The sequence below is a fragment of the Panthera leo genome, chromosome E3 (assembly GCF_018350215.1).
Source record: "Panthera leo isolate Ple1 chromosome E3, P.leo_Ple1_pat1.1, whole genome shotgun sequence".
In the NCBI taxonomy this organism is placed as follows: Eukaryota; Metazoa; Chordata; class Mammalia; order Carnivora; family Felidae; genus Panthera; species Panthera leo.
In genome coordinates, this window is record NC_056694.1 from 15585968 (window position 1) to 15599010 (window position 13043).

The 13043-nt window shown below is 37.4% G+C and overlaps 1 protein-coding gene across 3 annotated transcripts in view; it reads right to left on the bottom strand.

Annotated features, from left to right (window-relative positions):
* Positions 1 to 13043, bottom strand: part of TPST1 (tyrosylprotein sulfotransferase 1) — a 159839-nt gene that overhangs the window by 145061 nt on the left and 1735 nt on the right. The window contains exon 1 of one of the 3 annotated variants that reach the window (XM_042922364.1): positions 9205 to 9317. The exons of the other annotated variants lie outside the window; for them this stretch is intronic. The gene's annotated coding sequence lies outside the window, so the exon portion shown is untranslated. Of the gene's footprint in view, positions 1 to 9204; positions 9318 to 13043 lie in introns of those variants that run through there. 3 annotated transcript variants of the gene reach the window in all.

Sequence of the window (13043 nt, forward strand, 5' to 3'; positions counted from 1 at the left end):
TCATCTGAAACAAAGCAAATTTTCAACAAATGTCAAAAATGAAGCAAGGAGATACAAATAAACACAAACAAAGTAATCTGGAAGTCATAAAAAATTTTGCAATTTCAATCATTATCCCAACAGGACTTTTTAAGCTGAATCTACAAAATTTATAGCACATAGAAAAAATAGTTTTTCCAAGAGTTTGGGAAAGAATACACACAAATATTAAAGTATTAACAAAACTATTATAACTTATGGTATTAAGATTCATTGGTGGAACAAAATAGAAAGCCCAGGGAAAAACAGCCTCAACTATGTACACAAATTTGATATGTTTCAAAAGCAAACATCACAGAACACTGACAATTGTTTAATTTATGGTGCTGGGTTCCCTCATCCACATTCCCACACTCACCTTCCTTCATCTACAGCTATCCTCTACTTACATTCTGATGCCTCTCAACTCTATTTTCAACCAAAGCCTGCATCCCAAATCTCAACCTGATCATTCAAAGGCCAAAGCACAACTCAACTCTATCTAGATGTTCCATTGGCAGTCAAATTTAAGAAGACCAAATGGAACACATCTTCCCTAGTAAATTTCTCCCCCTCTTCTATTTCTTCTACTGGTGAATGAGCCGATTCCTCTTAGATGCCCAAGATAAATATCTGGGAGACTTTACGTAGTTTCTCCCTTAACTTCTCCATGGTAACTTGTGAAGTCCTGTCAATTTTTCTCGCTTCATGTCTCTTGAATCTATTCTCCCTCTCTCTTCTTCCCCTCCTGACATGGCTTTAATCCTCACCCTCATATTTTCTCACTTGCATAACTCCATAGCCTAATAACTGATACTCTCTGACCTTCAGTCAGTTCATTCAATATCCTGTTTCAGAAGTAATCTAAGATGCAAATATACTTATGACACTCCCCTGCTTAAAACCTTTCAAGCCCTTTACTTCTCTCAAAACAAAATCCTCGCCATAACCTATAAAATCCTTCCAGATCCAGCTCTTACCTGCCCCTAGCCTCTTCTTTCATCACTCCCTGGCTCCAACACCCCCCTACACACACACACTCACCCAGTTCTGCTTGCATCTCTTAACTAGGCTTATCAAAAAGAAAAGAGAGGGGCGCCTGGGTGGCGCAGTCGGTTAAGCGTCCGACTTCAGCCAGGTCACGATCTCGCGGTCCGTGAGTTCGAGCCCCGCGTCAGGCTCTGGGCTGATGGCTCAGAGCCTGGAGCCTGTTTCCGATTCTGTGTCTCCCTCTCTCTCTGCCCCTCCCCCGTTCACGCTCTGTCTCTCTCTGTCCCAAAAATAAATAAAAAACGTTGAAAAAAAAAATTAAAAAAAAAAAAAAAAAAAAAAAAAGAAAAGAGAATGAACCCAAATAAATAAAACCACAGTAAGGGAGGAGAAATAACAACCAACATCACATAAATACAAGCAATTATAAGAGAATATTATGAAAAACTATATGCCAATAAATTGGACAAACTGGAAGAAATAGGTAAATTCCTAGAAATATATAAACTACCAAAACTACCACAGGAAGAAATAGAAAAGTTGAGCAGACTGATAACCAGCAAAGAAATTGAATCAGTAATCAAAAAAATTCCCAAGAAACAGAAGTCCAGGGCAGCTTCACAGTGGAATTATACCAAACATTTAAAGAAAAATTCATACCTATTCTTCTCAAACTATTAAAAAAAAAAAAAAAAAAGAAAGAAAAAGGAAAACTTCCAAACTCATTCTATGAGGGCAGCATTGCCCTGATACCAAAACCAGAGAAAGACTCCACTAAAGAGAACTACAAGCCAATATCCCTGATAAACACGGATGCAAAATTTTTAATAAAATACTAGCAAACTGGGGTGCCTGGGTGGCTCAGTTGGTTGAGCGTCAGACTTCGGCTCAGGTCATGATCTCACAGCTCGTGAGTTCGAGCCCCATGTCAGGCTCTGTGCTGACAGCTTGGAGCCTGCAGCCTGCTTCAGATTCTGTGCCTCCTCTCTCTCTGCCCCAACCCACTCGCATTCTGTCTCTGTCTCTCTCAAAAATAAATAAACATAAAAAAATTTTTTTTAATTAAAAATAAATAAATAAAATACTAGCAAACCAAATCCAATAATACATTTCAAAATAATTCACCACAATCAAGTAGGATTTACTCCTGGGTTGCAACACCAGTTCAATACTCACAAATTGATCAACGTGACACATCGCATTAATAAAAAAAAGGATAAGAACCATATGATCATTTCAATAGATGCAGAAAAAAACATCTGACAAAGTACAATATCCATTCATGATAAAAACCCTCAACAAAGTAGGTTTAGAAGGAACATCCCTCAACATAACAAAGGGCATATATATAAAAACCACTGATAATATCACCCTCAATGGAGACCATAGAGCTTTTTATTTTTGTTGTACTGGCACATAAATGGACACATAGATCATTGGAACAGAATCGAAAACCCAAAAATGAACGCACAGCTATATGGTCAATTAATCTTCAACAAAGCAGGAAAGAATATCCAATAGGGAAAAAGACAGTTTCTTCAACAAACGGAGTTAGGAAAACTGGACAGCAACACGCAAAAGATTGAAACTGGACCACTTTCTTATACCAAACACAAAAATAAAATCAAAATAGATGAAAGACCTAAATGTAAGACTTGAAACCATAAAATCCTAGAGGAGAACATAGGCAGGAACCTCTTGGACATCAGCTGTAGCAACTTGTTTCTAGAGAGATCTGCTGAGGCAAGGGAAACAAAAGCAAAAATAAACTATTGGGACTTCATCAAAATAAAAAGCTTCTGCAAAGTGAAGAAAATAGTCAACAAAACTAAAAGGCAACCTAAGGAACCAGAGAAGATATCTGCAAATGACATATCCAATAATGGGTTAGTATCCAAAGTATATAAAGAATTTATAAAGCTCAACACCCAAAAAATGAATAATTCAATTCAAAAATCAGCAGGAGACATGAATAGTCATTTTTACAAAGAAGACATACAGTTGGCCAGCAGACACATGAAAAGACGCTCAACATCACTCATCATCTGGGAAAATCAAATCAAAACTATACCTGGGCGCCTGGGTGGCTCAGTCAGTTAAGCATCTGACTTCGGCTCAGGTCATGATCTCACGGTTCATGAGTTCAAGTACTGCATCGGGTGAGCTCCTCCCCACCTTCAGGAACTCTCTCAAATGAAACAACACAAAACAAAAAAACTACACTTCACACCTTTCAGCTAAAATCAACAACACAAGAAACAACAGGTGTTTGTGACAATGTAGAGAAAGGGGAACCCTCTTGTACTATTGGTGGAAATGCAAACTTGCGTAGCCACTCTGGAAAACAATATGGAGGTTCCTCAAAAAGATAAAAAACAAAACAAAAACAGAGCTACCCTACAATCCAGTAATCACAATACAAGGCAGTTACCCAAACAATACAAAAATACTAATTCAAAGGAATACACGCACCCTGATGTTTACAGCAGCATTATCTACAATAACCAAATTATGGAAACAGTCCAAGTGACCATCGACTGATGAATGGATAAAGATGTGGTATATCTATACAATGGAGTATTACTCAGCCATAAAAAAGAATGAAATCTTGCCATTTGCAATGACATGGATGGACCTAGACAGTATTATGCTAAGTGAAGTAAGTTAGTCAGAGAAAGCAAGAAACATATGATTTCCCTCCTGTGTGGAATTTAAGAAACAAAACAAACAAGCAAAGGAAAAAAGAGAGAGAGAGGCAGACAAACCAAGAAAGAGACTCTTAACTATAGACAGCAAACTGACGGTTACCAAAGGGGAAGCGGATGGGGGAATGGGTTAAGTAAGTGATGGGGAGGGGCACCTGGGTGGCTCAGTCGGTTGAGCATCTGACCTTGGCTCAGGCATGATCTCACGGTTTGTGAGTTCAAGCCCCACATCGTGCTCACTGCTGTCAATGCAGAGCCTGCTTCAGATCCTCTGTCCCCCTCTCTCTCTGTCCTGCCCCCACTCATGCTTTCTCCCAAAAAATAAAAATAAATAGGTGACGGGAATTATAGGGTGCACTTGTGATGAGCAATGGGTATTGTATGGAAGTGGTGAGTCACTATATCATACACCTGAAACGAATACTACGTTGTATGTTAACTAACTGGAATTTGAATAAAAACTTTTTTAAAAAGTCATTCAAACATATGTTTCCTAAAAGATATACTTTAGTTTCAATGACCAAATGGGCTGAAAGCAAAAGGAGGGAAAAGATATACCATGCGCCATAACCAAAAGTCTCCGGAGTAGCTAAACTAACATCACATGTGATGCACTTTAAGATAAAATTTGTTACTAGCAACAACAGGCACTTTATAAGACCTGATATCCATAAAGAAGTTACAATTATAAATACACATACACCTAAAAATAGAATTTCCAAACACAAGAGGCAAAAATTGACAGCACTGAAGGGAGAAACAGACAATTCAACAATAATATTTGGAGAATTCATTATACTATTTTTGATAATGGATAAAACAATCAGACGAAAGATCAAGTAAAGAGATTTGCCAAGTAGACTCAGCAAACACCTACAAGACTGCAGGCTGCAACAGTAAGCAACAATACATACATAAAAACACTCTCCTAAATAACCAATGAGCCAAAGAAGAAATACCAAAGTAAGTTAGGAAATACTGAGATAAAAAAACACAAAACTTATGGGATGTAGCAAAAGCACCAAGAGCTATGCGATAAGCAAAATTATAGCTGTAAATACCTATATTAAAAATAAATCTCAGATCAATATGTTGCACACCCTAAACTTACACAATATGTCAATTATATGTAAATTTAAAAAATAAAATCTTAAAAGTTTAAAACTTTAAAAGTTAAAAGGATCTCAAATCAACAACCTGTTAACCTTAAGAAACCAGAAAATGAAGAGTAACTTAAATCCAAAGCCAGTAGACAGAAGGAATTAATTAGACTACAGTGAAACAAATACAATAGAGAACAAAGAATAAAGAAAATCAACAGAATAAAAAGTTGGTTCTTTGAAAAGATCAACAGAATTAATCATTTAGTTAGATTTAACAAGAACAAAAAAGAAGACTCAAATTACTAAAATCAGTAATTACTACCAACCTTACATAAATAAAAAATATTCTAAAGAATTATACAGAATACTATAAACAATTGTAATCTAACAAATTAGGTAACTACATGAAGTAGACAAGTTCCTTGAAGACACAAAGTACTAAAATCAATTCACAAAGAAATTCTCTGAATCAAGCTGTAACAAGTAAAAAGATTTGAATTAGTAATCAAAGCTTTCCACAAAGAAAAGTCTAAGATCAAATGACTTCACTAGTGGATACTACCAAACCTTACGAATGAACACCAATCCTTAAAACTCTTCCAAAATATAGAAGAAATGCAAACACTTCCCAATTTATTCTATGAGGCCAGTTTTCCTTGATTCCAAAACTAAAGACACTACAAGAAAACTACAAAGATGTATTTATCTATATACATGCAAAAACTGAGCCAAATGCCAACAAACCAAATCCAGAAACATATATAAAGGATCACAAACCATGACCAAAGGTGGATTGTCCCAGTCATGTAAGATTGTTTCAACATATGAAAATCAAGTAATGTCATACACCATATTAATAAAATAAATGACAAAAACCACACAATCATCTCAATAGGCACTGAAAAAGCACTTGACAAAATCCAACACTCTTTCATGCTAAACACAAGGAATAAGTCAGAAATAGAAGAGAACATCATCAACATGAAAAAGGACATCTAAGAACCCACAGCTAACTTCACACTTCATGATTACCCCCTAAGATCAGCAACAAGACTGGATGTCTGCTGTACAGCAGGTTCTAGCCAAGGCCAAGAAAAATAAATTTAAAAGCATCCAGATTAGAAGGAAGAAGTAAGACTATCTCTCATCAGAGATGACATATCATGTATATATAAAATCCTAATAACTCATTTGGGGTGCCTGGGTGACTCAGTTGGTTAAGCGTCCAACTCTTGATTTCAGCTCAGATCGTGATCTTGTGCTTTGTGGGTTCAAGCCCTACATCGGGCTCTTTGCTGGCAGCATGGAGCCTGCTTGGGATTCTGTCTCCCTCTCTTTCTGCCCCCTCCCCCCTCATGCATGCACATGCTCTCTCTCTCTCTCTCTCTCTCTCTCTTTCTCTCTCCCTCATAAATATTTTTTAAAAAATCCTAATAACTCATTAAAAAAACTATCAGATTATAGTTTTTTTAATGAGTTACTAGGATTTTTTAAATCCTGAACTGTTAAATGAGTTCAGGATGGTTGCAAGATACAGGACTAATGTACAGAACTCAACTGTATTTCTTTGGGCAGGGGAGGGGCAGAGAGAGAGAGAGAGAGAGAGAGAGAGAGAGAGAGAGAGAGAGAATCTTAAGCAGGCTTCACATCCAGCGTGGAGCCCATGACCCTGAGATCATGACCTGAGCCAAAATTAAGAGTCAGATGGTCAACTGACTCAACCACTCAGGCACCCCTCAACTGTGTTTCTATGTGCTAACAATAACAATACAAAAATGGAATTAAGAAAACAATTCCATTTGCAATAGCATCAGAAGAATAAAATATTAAGTAACAAATTTTACCAAAAAATGCAAGACTTGAACATGGAAAACTAGAAGAGATTATATATGTTATTGAAAGAAATTTAAGATCTAAATAAATGAAAACACATTTCATGTTCTTGGACTGGAAGGCTAATACTGTTAAGATAGCAATATTCCTCAAATTGATCTACAGGTTCCATGCAATCCCTACCAAATTCCAACTGGGTAAGAGTGCCAAGACAATTAAAAGTGGGAAAGAATAGGTTTTTTTCAACACATGGTACTGAGATAACCAAATATCTATAAGCAAAAAGATAAAGTTAGACCCGTATCTCACACCATATACAAAATTCACAAAAAAAGAACAAACACCTAAATGTAAGAGCTAAAACTATAACACTCTTGGAAGAAAACATAAGATTAAATTTTCATGACCTTGAATCAGGCAATGGTTTCTTAAATATGAAACCTAAAGGGTGCGCCTGGGTGGCTCAGTAGGTGGAGCATGCAACTCTTGATCTTGGGGTCATAAGGCCCGCATTGGGCATGGAGCCTAACAACAAAACAAAACAAAACAAAACAAAAACCACAAGCAACAAAAAGAAAAATGATAAATTGAACTTCATCAAAATTAAACACCTTTGTGCTTCGAAGGGTACCATCAAGAAAGTTAAATGACACCCAAAGAATGGGATATTTGTATTTGCAAATCATATAACTGGTAAGTATCTAGAATTATAAAGAAATCCCACAACAATAAAAAGACTACTTAATTTTAAAATAGGCAAAGGAATAGAGATTTCTCTAAATATATACAAATAGCCAGAAAGCACATGAAAAGATGCTCATCATCATTACCCATCAGGGAAATGCAACTGGAGCCCCAAAGTATTACTTCACCCATTAGGATGGCTATAATCAAAGAGTCAGGGAACAAGTGTTAAGGAGGACTTTGAGAAATTGGAACATTCATACATTGCTGGCAGAAATATGAAATAGGGCAGCCACTTTGGAAAACAGTCTGGCAATTGCTCAAAATGTTACACTTAGAGTTCTAGAGTTACCATATGACCCAGCAATTCATGTCCACACAAAAACTTGTACAAAAATATTCATAGCAGCATTACTGATAAGAGCCAAAAGTGGAAACAATCTGAACACCTATTAACTGATTAATGAATAAAAAAAAAATGGTATGTCCATAAAATGGAATATTATTCAGCAATAAAAAGAAACAAATACCGGTACATTCTACAACATGGAAGAACACTGTAAACCTTAAGCTAAGTGAACCAGTAACAAAAGAGTACATATTATATTTTTACATTTACATGAAATGTCTAGAATAGGCAAATCTACAGAGCCAGAAAATAGATCAGTAATTTCTTAGAGATGGAGGGGATAATAAATGGGACAGTTGGGGGGTGACAAGTAAGGAGTGCACAGTTTCTCTGTGGGGTAATGAAAATGTTCTAAAATTGATTGTAGTAATGAATGCACAACTCTGTAAATATACTAAAAAATCTTGTAACTTAAATGGGCAAACGTATGGTATGTGATTTATAACTCAAGTTGTTACCAAAAAAAAAGTAGGCTAAGACCTACACACTAAACCTCTTAGGGTGACTGCTTACTAAAACAGAAAATTTTAATAGGATCCAGAGTCTCCAACAAAACATCAAAAATGTCTAGGATACAATAAAAAGCCAATCATCATACCACGAACCAGGAAAACACAGCTTGAATAAATAAAAGACAATTAACAAACACTAATACCACACATGAATCAGATGTTAGAATTACCTGACAAGGATCTGAATTTTTTTAAACTTTTTTTTAAGTTTATTTATTTTGAGAGAGAGAGAAAAAAAGAAAGCAAGAGCACAAGTGGGGGAGGGCCAGAGAGAAAAATCCCAAGTAGGCTCTGTTCTGTCAACACAGAGCCTGACTCAGGGCTCCAACTCATGATGTGAGATCTTGACCTAAGCCAGAATGAAGAGTCAGAGGCTTAACTGACTGAGCCACCCAGGCGCCCCACCTGACAAGAATTTTAAAGCAGCCATCATGTTTTAATGAGCATTGAGCTATACAACTGAAACAAACAACAAAATAAAAAATCTTAAAAAAGAAGATACAGAAAAGAACCAAATGGAAATTACAGAACTGCAAAATAACATAACCAACACAAAAAGTCACTAGATGGGCTCAATCGCAGAATGAATACAACAGAGGCAAAAATGAGTCAAGCTGAAACTGGAAGTAGCACAATGAAAGTGAAAAGATCTAAACAAAAGAGAAAAAAATAATGCCTCCCACACTGTAGGACAATCACAAAAGTTCTAAGATTTGTATTCTCACAAAGAAAGAAAGGAGAAAGAGAACAGTGCTAATAAATTATTCCAAAAATGGCTGAAACATCCAAAATTTGGCAAAACTCATGAACTTAACAGTTCAAAAACCTAAAAGAACTGCAAATAGGATAAACTCAAACAAATTCATGCCAAGATATATCATACTTACACTTATGAAAACTAAAGACAAAGAAAAAACCTTTAAAGCAACCAGGGAGAAAGGATACGTCACCTGTAGGGAAACACGAATTCCAATGATAGAGGGTTTCTCATCTGAAATCATGGAGGTGTCAAGGAAGTGGCACAATATTTTCAAGTGCTAAAAGTAAAGAACTGTCCATCACAAATTCTACAAACAGAAATAGCAAGAAAATCTTAAGAAAACTAAAGAACAAAAGAAGACAACTCTATTGTTTAAATATTAATTCTAACTTATTACAAAGTATACAAGTACCATTATATGAGCAATTACAAGTTTTTCTTATAATAGTAACTAAATATTTGGGAATTACCGATTTCCCCCTCACCATCACCAATGCCAATGAGATTCATATATGTAGATGGCTTCCCTATTTCCTTAATTCTCTTAAAAAGAAATAGTTCTGCCACTATTCAAGATCTTTTATCAATTTAACAGTTCTGTTCTACTTGAAAAATCCAAAGCTTATGAACCTAAAATCAGAGCTATTTGTTTAAAAAAGATGGAAGATACATTATGTCTCAACCATCCATAAAGTCTATTTTTTTTTTATTTTTTTTTTTAACGTTTATTTATTTTTGAGACAGAGAGAGACACAGCATGAACGGGGAGGGGCAGAGAGAGAGGGAGACACAGAATCAGAAGCAAGCTCCAGGCTCTGAGCCATCAGCCCAGAGCCGACGCGAGGCTCGAACTCACGGACCGCAAGATCATGACCTGAGCTGAAGTCGGACGCTTAACCGACTGAGCCACCCAGGCGCCCCAGAAATAGTATCTCCTAAAGAGGAAGTCCTGAATGAACCTCTATAATCATGTAACAGCTTAACCATCTTAAAAGCCAAATCCTAAGAGCAAATAATATTTATCTTAATCCACTCTAATTTATAAAGAGTGTGTGTGTGTGGTTTTTTTTAAACAAGAATGACTATGCAAGTATGACTAGTGACCTGTTAAGCAGCCAAGAAAGAAACAGATGGTCATCTTGCAAAACTGTAAATTCAAGATCTGTTTCACATTATTTACCAACTGATTCACTGAACTAATTTTTTATCAAGTTTGTAAAATATACTAAGTACTGTACAAGGCAGTGACAAAAAAATAAATAAGGTACTACCATACTGTGATATAAGAATCACATAACAGAGTATATATTAGGTCCTCATCCCTGGCTCCTGGCACAGAGCTCCTAAAACCTTTGGAATTTCTTGATGGGGTTGGAGGAGCATCTTTTGTTATTCATAATAAGCCCCTTTCAACCATATCTTGGGGGATGGGGGCTGGTTGCCAGAAGAACCAACCCCTGACCTCAGAATGGGGGAAAGGGGCTGCAGATAGAGTTTATCCCCATCGACCAATGATTATGCCTACATAATGAAGCCTCCATAAACTCTAACTGAAGGGATTCAGAGACCTTCTGGATTGGTGAACACATGGATGTGCCCGGATGGTGCCCCCAGAGAAGGCATGGAAGTTCATGGAGGTCCCATACCCCTTCCCACAAGAGATGCCTTAGGTATCTCTTCCATTTGCTGTTCCTGAGTTATATCCTTTCTAATGAGCAGGTAATGGTTAAGTAAGAGCTTCCCAGAGTTCTGTGAGCCATTATAGCAAATAACTGACCTGGGTTGTGGGAAGCCCCAGTTTACAGCCAGTTAGACCGAAGTACAGGTCATGACCTGGGACTGGCATGTGGCGGGGGGGGGGGGGGGGGGGGGGGGGGGGGGGAGGAGGACAGGCAGAGGCTAAAGTCTTAATGTGTGGGATCTGCACTAACTCTAGGTAGGTGGTGCCATAATTGGGTTAAATTATAGAACACCAGTTGGTGTTTGGAGGGTCGGAGAATTGTAAAGGGAAAGCCCCCATATTTGGTGTCAGAAGTGTTGTGAGTAGTGTAGAAGAGACATAGCTTACCTTCAGGCGTGATCCTAGACCTCAAGGAACTCCTAGTCATGAGAAAAATGGGCCCACGAGCAATAATTTAAATAAAATGATATGTACTATAATAGGTATGTCTACCAAGTGCCAGGAAAGCAAGCAACTAACCACGCCAACAAAGTGACATTTATGCTGATTTTTAAATACTATAGTATTATAGTTAAATACTATAGTTCCTCAGGGTTCTATCAGTTCCTCTTAAGCTCTCCCCCTAGTTCTCCACCCTAGCTGCACATTACAGTCACATGGGAAACATGTTTTTTTTTTTAATTAAAAAAAATTTTTTTAAGTTTATTTATTTTGAGCGGGGTTGGGGGGGGCACCTGGGTGGCTCAGTCGGTTAAGCGTCTGGCTTTGGCTCAGGTCATGATCTCGCGGTTCATGGGTTTGAGCCCTGCATCGGGCTCTGTGCTGACAGCTCAGAGTCTGGAGCCTGCTTCGGATTCTGTGTCTCCCCTTCTCTCTTCCCCTCCCCTGCTCATGCTCTGTCTTACTCTATCTCAAGAATAAATAAACTTAAAAAAAAAATTTTTTTTTTTGAGAGAGAGAGCAGGGGAGAGGCAGAGAGGGAGAATCCCAAGCAGGCTGTGCACCATCAACACGGAGCCTGACATGGAGCTCAGAACCACGAAATCATGACCTGAGCTGAAACCAAGAGTCCAGCACTTAACCAACTGAGCCACCCAGGTACCCCAGGAAGCATTTTTTAAATGACAATGTCTGGTCCCAGAGCAAATCGACTGAATCAGAATCTCTGTGGAAGCCTGCATCCCCTCATCCTTACCCTTTAAAAGCTATCCAGGTGGTTTCATAAAGTAGTGCCTGGGTTAAAAATGACCAACTCCATTTGAGAAAAACATAACCCAGGCTTCAACCAATCTTCTGGCAATGAGGAAAGAAAAAGATTTCAAGTAGAAACAATATGAGCTATAACAGAGTTACTGTGAGGAGAGAAGAGGATTCTAAGGTTTCTAGGATGAAGGCCTAAAACGGAACAAGAAATGTTTATATGTGCTTGAGGGGGCTATGTGAGTAAAGGGAAGGGAAAGGAAAAGATAACCAAGTTTGGAGCATTCACTATCCAAGTTTAGCTTTCCAATAGACAAATGAAAATAAAGAACACTTGAAATTCAAGAAAAATGGGGACCGAATACACATCTTTGAAAACCATAAATACAGCACTATTTGAAGCCATGAAAGGAGGTATAATCACACAAGGAAATTAGAGAAAAGAACATAAACCGAAACTCTAGTGAATATCATGTTAATCGGAGAAAATGAAAAAGAGGGAAGCGTCAAGGGAAGGTTTTTGTTTTTGTTTTGGAAGGTGGAAATCTGAGCATGTATGCAGGCTGAGGTAAAAAATGACAATGCAGAGATCAAAGATGTTAGTTTTAGAAAGGAGGACCCTTCTTTGATAAAAGGAAAGGAGATCAGAAATCAGATAGGCATAGGCACACAGAAAAATGATAGAATTTTAGTAGTCAGGGCTGAAGTTCACCAATTTCTTCTGTGAATTTTCTGCTTATTGCAAAATAAGCAACGAAAAACATCCAGTAGGACACCGAGAGGAGAATGGTAAAAATCTACAAACAGCCATTTAGGTTTTAGTACATAAGATTAGCCTAGGGGAAAGTCAAAGCATCTCCAGCCAGTGAGAGTAAAGTCAGAATCCAGAAGTTTAGAACAGCATCAGCAGCTCACTTACATGATTTTCTCCAGTCTGCTCTGGAGATCCTAGGAGCAGAAAAAACCAACTGTTTGATTCATCCTGACTTGGAGACCATCAGAGCACATGCAGCAAGAATGGCTTGAAGCCAGTAACACTGTTTTTATACTTCTAAAAAGTTACATTTTTATTTCACTCTTAAAAAAGAAAGAAAGAAAAAAAAAAAAAAAAAAAAAAAAAAGACAAGGCTGTAGCTACTTCCTTGGGT